We start from the raw sequence: 7,458 nt of genomic DNA, 5'->3' as shown, positions 1-7,458 counted from the left end.
TGGGGGAGTTAACGGAAAACATGGGCCGATATATCCCATCTTCAAACGAGATCTTGTGTTGAAAGAAATATTGGGTTGTGCCGAGTATGAAAGGAGTCAGATGCTCACTTCGTGTTTTATGATCTTTATGGTTAATCGAAATATTGACCCGTTGTGGGCAGATATCGGAAGAAGTGATTCGTTCTATCCAGACCAGATATTATATTTTGTAGAAATATTGAGATGTGCGAAATGTGAAGACAATCGAATTCTAAAAGATTTGTAATTATTTAAATATTTGAACCTCTGTGTGGGACGTCCTCTATGGAGTGGACCGATATTGTCCATTTTTGCATCTTACCTATAATTTATAAAACCTACTAGGATTGGCAAAGTCTGCACAAACTTAGATGATCATTTCTGATTATATGAGGCAAATTATATTCTATGAAAATGTTGACATCTTGTGGGAGAGTTACCATAAGGAATCGACCGATAATGACCATCTCCGAACTAGATCTAAGCTTGATAATAGTATTACGATGTACCAAGTTTAGACCTAATCGGATCCCTGCGATAGTTATCGTGCGCACCAGCCAAACAGACAGACGAACGGACAAATGTCTTAAAACGGTTCAAAGAGATCTAAGGTCTAAAATCGCTAAAGTCGTATAAGCTCTGTCCTATTATCACAAAATGCATCGAGCATGGAATTTTTGCTTCCGAAGTATCCCTTTACTTAAATAGGAGTCACAAGTATCAAATTTATATAAAATTTTAAAAAAATTTAATTTAAACTCATTTAAATTTCCTGATTTGCGCCCAACTGTAATGATTATTTCTCCTCATCTTCATCCGATTTATAAACATTCATGAAAATATGTAAATCACATTCCCCATACAGACAGACAGACTATTAAAATGACTAGACATTTTCATTGCCTCAATCTTCAAAGTGAAGCCTGGTCGAACTTTTATCTTGGTGCCAGCCAGCCAGCCAGCTAACATAGCAAAGCTTTGCCAAAGGTAAAACAAATGAAAATCTTTTTCCTGTAACACCAACCATCACAATTCCATTGAAATCTCTACGCTTGGTTAAAATCTCATAAATGTTATCTGAAATTAAATCTTAAACTCATTTCATGTCTCCAGTCTTTGTTAATAAGACAAATGGCAAATAGGAAAAAAACATGCCAGGCAATTGACCCGGTCACTTTAATCCAAATGTGTAAATATTCTTAGGAGCAGAAAAAAGAATGTGATAAAAACCTACTATGACATTAGAATGGAAAAACAAGAACACACTTTAAGCAGAGATCATCGCAGATAAAAGTACGGGCTAAAGAGAAATGGCAAAAGTGCGTGAGCTTGTCAAATATTTTGAATATAAATAGGCCAAACAATGAATAATTGAGGAAAAAACGGCATTGGTTTGGAATAACAATCGGTGGGACTGTAAATGTATACCAATACAATGTTAAATGGTTTGAGAAAACTATGCCCATTATTAAAACAAGTAAGCAAAGGCTATAGTCATGCGGGGTCGACCATGTGATACCATACAACAATACAATATGTTCGAAGTTTAAAAAAAAAAAGTCTCTGTTCTTAAATTCCGTTTCGATAAGTTTTCAATTGTGGCCTATAGAGCGACTACAAAATTAGAAAAAATATTTTTTTTAGTCAATTTGCATCTCTAATTGTCCATCTTAAGAACAAGAAGCTTTAATGTTGACCCCATGAAAAATTTCGTGAGGATCGGACGATAATTGCGACATGCATATAATACCCTCAAAACGTAGTGTTGGAGGGTGTAAAAATTTAGAAAGTTTACAATCAAAATTGTAAGTTAAATTGAAAAAATCGCATGCGATAAAAAATATGACAAAAAATGAAAAAAAAAAAAAAAACAATCGACAAAAGATATTCATTTTTTTATTGGTATATTTTTCAGCGAATTTATTAGATTTTATCGTTTTCTGGCAAGAGACCATTCCGAATTTGTTGGAATTGTGAAAATCGGCCCAGCGGTTCTTGATTTATATGCAGAATAAATAAGATCAATTCTTTTACATATGTAGTGTACCTATTTTGCTATATATCCGATTTCTTGGCTATTAGCATCACTGTAATGGTCAGAAGTGCTCTTTTAACGTATTTGTGACTTGGCTGGGATTGAAAATATTCGCGCTTTAGTGGACATTTTTCTATTTTCTATTTACATAAAATTTAGCGTCTATTTTACCCGCTAATTAATGTCCGCTGACCGCCCAGATTGGTAGGTTTCCGCCCACTCCAAAGCACTAACTCCAAGTAAATTTTCGCGTCGATTGGTTCCTAATTGTGGCCTATAGAGCAAGTGCAAAATCAGGAAATTTCCCTGTTTTTGGTCCATTTTAACCCCTAAATATATTGCGGTCATCTTTGAAAACAATGGGCCTAGCACTTCTCAGCCAAATCCTACCCTTTTTCGTGAGGATCGGACGATAATTGCAATATGTGTATAAGAGCCCCAACCTGTGTTGTAAGGTGAAAAAATATTACAAAATGTACACCTCAATATTATAAGTCAAATTGAAAAAATCGCATCCGATAAAAAATATGAAAAAGCTTACATCCCCTTCCTTTGTATATATACATTGTAACGGTCAGAGTTGACCTGTTCGTCTATTTGTGATTTCGCCGGGATTAAAAATATTCGCGGTTTAATAGAAAATTTGATCTGTATTTAACACAAATGTTATGGTCTATTTCACCCACTAAATATTACCCGATGATCATCAAAATTGGAAGGCTTCTGCCCAGCCTTAAGGTCTAGCCCCATGCTATTTTCCGCCTCGATTGGTCCATAATTGCGACCTTTAGAGCAACTGCAAAATCAGGATTTTTTCAGTTTTTGGTCCATTTCGACCCCTAAATATTATGCGATCATCTCCAAAAGAAATAGGGCTCTATTCTGACCTTAACCCCACCTCAATATTAAATTTCGTGAAGATCGGGCCATAATTGCGACCTGTAGAGTGATTACAAATTAATATGGACAGACGGACATACATAGCTAGATCGAGTCAGCTCGGCAAGATAGGAAGATCCATATATACTTTCCTATGTGGGAAACCAATATTTCGTGGTGTTACATAATTTTTGGCCCAATCAAACTTATAATACCCCCAACACATAGTGTTGTAGGGTATAATAAGGAAAATACTGTTTGCAATAATATTATATAATAAAGTGACAAAATTTTTTTCGAACTAATTGAGAAAGAAATGCTGAAATGTTGCACACATGTGTATTTTGCCAGTAGCCAGATTAAGTTCGTATAGCCCCATATAATAGTACCTCCCGATAAATGGTATTTTTATTATTCTAGGGACACTATAGACCGTATTTAAAGTCGGACTACGCTACCTATGACGAAAATGGCGTGTGCATTTCCACAGTTTTGCCATCATTAAACGATAGCTTCCGATATTCGGTATTTTGATGATTTTAGCGACATTATTAACAGGAATCGTTTCAAATTTCGAATTTGATATTAGGAATCTGTACTACAGGCTATGACAAAATATTGCGTATACAGATCCTGTTTATAGCCCACTTAAAATGGTACTTCCCATTATTTGGTATTTTGATAATATATATACAGGGTGAGATAAAAACTGCAACAAAGTCAAACGTTATAATTTTTACTTTTTTTTTTTTTAATTTTATTGAATGAAAGCAACAAATGTCATTAAATTTTAGAATAAGTTTCGATTTGTTCGAATTGGTCACATTTTGCAGGAAATTTGGCCTTCACACGGCCAATGAAACCGTCAGACGCTGCCCGAATGTTGCTCTGCGGTTTTTTGACCCATTCCCGGCGAAGCGCTTGCTTGAGGTGATCGACACTTTGGTATTTTTTAGTACCAACCTTTCTTTCCAAAATTCCTCAGACACAATAGTCAAACGGAAATCTTGGAAACTCATTTTGTAACCATTATTGGGTGGCGCGTGCTTAGTCCTTAGTCCAAGGTCTGCGGCCAAAATGTTAGTGTGCCCAAGGCTTTAATACACCCTTCATAATATTTTCGCGATATTTATTCTGATTCCACAGTAGATTAATGCGGGCAGAATGTGACCATCGGCTGTTATGGCGGGCCACACCATTACCATGGCCGGCGCTTGAGTTCTGGTGGCCAACCGAAGGTGCACATTTTCAGCTGACCTCTTCGGCAAGTAAACGCAATAATTTTGTTTGTTTACAAACTGCTGGACAACGAGTAATTTCTCATCGTTGAAACCCAAATTTGGCAGTTCACCACTTTCGGCCAAGCGAAGCAACTCTTTAGCTCTTTTGCATCTATATTATTTCTGTTGCGGTGTAAGTTCTTGCACTTTTTGGAATTTCAATGGCTTTACCCAGAGCTCCTTTTTCAATACTTGCCGAATGGAATATTGCGATATATTTAGCTCACGAGCCATTTTTCGGCCACTGCGACGCAGGCTTCGATCAAATCGCTTATTTACTTTTCGAACCATTTCTGCTGATGTTGATGTTTTCTTCCGTCCACTTCCTTGACGTCGGACTACGCTACCAGTATCACGGAAACGAGCGATGGTACAATACACAATAGATTTATTCACATTTAATAGCTGGAGTGCTCTAACGATATCCACTTTTAGTTTTCCAGGCAAATATAAGGAAATAACTTTTTTTTCTGGAAAATTCTCACCAAAATGCTTTTGTACACTTGTAAACAATATAATGAGCTATCACTGGAATAATTTCAACAGCTGTCGGACGAGTGGCTTAGAAATGACAGTAGTCTGAAGTTGGTTGCATTTTTTTCATCTGTTTTTAAGTTTTATTGTTCCTTCAAAATAAAGGTTTTCTTAAACTCTGGGTGGACTTAACTTAACCAATTTTCACGCGTTTTGATTTTTTTCGCCCTTGGAGGCAATTTGGCAAGTGCTTACTATGAGATTTTCATATTGTAGTAAGGGGTTTGAATAATATTTTGTTAGTAGTCACTGGTACCAAAGCGAACTTACTCAACGCATTGTTTGGTAATGCGAATTTTTTGCTAACTTTTTTGCTAACTTATATTCGTAGCTCTCTTCTATAAAAACTTGAGTCTTCAACTGATCGCCAAAGAAGGTTCCGTTTCCAGTGGCATAATTCCACTTTCAGCATCGGCCTTCAAAGGCTTCCTTTTCCAGCAAGTCTATATAATCTACCTTCAAAGATTATTGACCTTATGCAAAAATAAAGAAGTTCGTGCCAAATTCTTTTTTGATTCCACCACAACTTTTCCCGTATTACAAATGCAACGCATCACCTGTGAGATATTCATTTAATACATTGTGTCTGTTCGACTGCAAACAACATTTGTTTTTGAAGAAGTAAAAAGGATATTTGTGTTTGTGCCAAAAGGTTGCAATGGCCGTTATAGAGAGTTGTTGTGAGAATAATAATTAAAATTGAGAACAAAAAAGCTCTGCGTCACGAAGTTATGTTCCCCTCGGTCGATAAAACTGTTCGAAACCATCGTTTTGACTCAAAATTTAGACAAGAGAGCATTTATTCGCCAATTGCGAGAGAAGCAAGCTATTGTGTTGTAGGTCTTTAACCCTTATATTTTCTTCTCACAACCCACAATCCGTTGGACGTTGAAAAGAGGATTTCCATGTTACACTCTGCCAGTCACACTCTTTCAGTCACAAAACAATAACCGTAATGAAATGTTTGTTACAACGGAACACTGAGGAAGCAAAAGCAGCAACAGCAGCATCCGGAAAAAGGATACGTTTCTAATGTGATTTTCGTACAAAGTGTTGTCGTTGTCGACGCTGGTGTTCTCCATATCCCGTGGGCAAAAACACATTAAATGTGTTAACAAAATGCCAAAATCTATTCAAGTAAATCATTGAATTCATAAAAGCATTGTTTGGGTGTGGATACATCCAAGACAAACACACATGATTTGTTGTGTTAGACGGATGGATGGAGGGCGATGTGAGCGACGATGTTTATTTATGGATCCTTTCAAGGTATTGGATTTATCGCCATAAGCATTAAAATGGAATTTGTATTAGTGAAGTAAGTATTGCTTGGGGAATGGATTGTGTAAAGACACACACACACACGCTCACGCATAAGTAAAACAAACGACCGTTTTTCTAAGAAAACAATGGAATTGATTTTTAACATAGCACGTGCACCCGTTCTGAGGGAATGTAAATCAAATTCGCATTTTACAAATAACCGAATAAAGTGATACGAAAGTATTTCCATGGCATATGGATTTCCGCTTGTGTAAATTGAAGTAGAAATGTTTATATTAAACCTTGATTGTTCGTTTTTTATACCCTATGAAATAATGTGATACAGGGCATTATGTCTTTGTGCACTTGTTTGTAACATTCAGAAGGAAATTGAATAGACCCTTAGTTGATTTATGCATGTCCGTCCGTCTGTACATGTATTTTTGTTAACAAAGTACAAGTCGAATTTATTGTCTGATTGAAATGAAATTTTCCACAAATCAATAAGTTGGCCCAGGGACGAATCCTACTGAAATTGGTGATAATCGGTTCAGTTTTTGATAAAGTTCCCATATATAGTGTCGTGCGATTTCATAAGTAAAGTGTAGCAATAATATCAGTCCGAATCAAATGATGGTTTTAGCACACACTGCCATGTTCAATCCAGAAGTATGTCTGGCATTTTTGGTAAATCTATATGTTCAGATTTGTGTATATATATTCGTCCTATTTGATTATACCCTACACCACAAGGTGGTCAGGGTATTATGTCTTTGTGCATGTCAGTCCGTCTGTCCGTCCGTCCGTCCGTCCGTCTGTCCATGTATTCTTGTGAACAAAATGCAGGTCGTATTTATTATCCGATTGAGATGAAATTTTGCAAACAACATTTGTTTGGCCCAAGGACGAACCCTTTTAAAATTGGAGATAATCGGTAAAAATTTAGATATAGCTCCCATATATATCTTCGTCCGATTTGCTTTTTATTGTGCACCAAACGTGTAATATCAGCCCGAATAGTATGGAATTTTGCACATACAACTAAATTAGACCTGAAAATAAGTATGCCAAATTTGATCCGATTTGTTATTTTTGTCCTCCGCAGCCGTAATATGCACTCTGTAACAACAATATTTGGGGAAATATATCAAATGCAGCTCAGAAATACCTTTGCTAAATTTTATCGAGATCGGTTCAGATTTAGATGTAGCTCCCATATATAACTTCGTCCGATTTACCTTTTATTGTGCACCAAACTTGTAATATTTGCCCAAATGCGATGGAATTTGGCATTAACGACCGAATTTAGTCTAGAAGCTAGTATGTTAAATTTGGTGAAGATCTGTTCAGATATAGCTTAGGTCCCGTATATATTTTTCATCCGATTTGTTATATTTGTTACCCACAGCTATAATATGCACTCCGTAACAACGATATTCAGGGAAATGT

This window comes from Musca domestica, unplaced genomic scaffold (assembly GCF_030504385.1).
Source record: "Musca domestica strain aabys unplaced genomic scaffold, Musca_domestica.polishedcontigs.V.1.1 484, whole genome shotgun sequence".
In the NCBI taxonomy this organism is placed as follows: Eukaryota; Metazoa; Arthropoda; class Insecta; order Diptera; family Muscidae; genus Musca; species Musca domestica.
The sequence above is the reverse complement of the archived record's forward strand: the minus strand, read 5'-3'. Positions refer to the sequence as shown.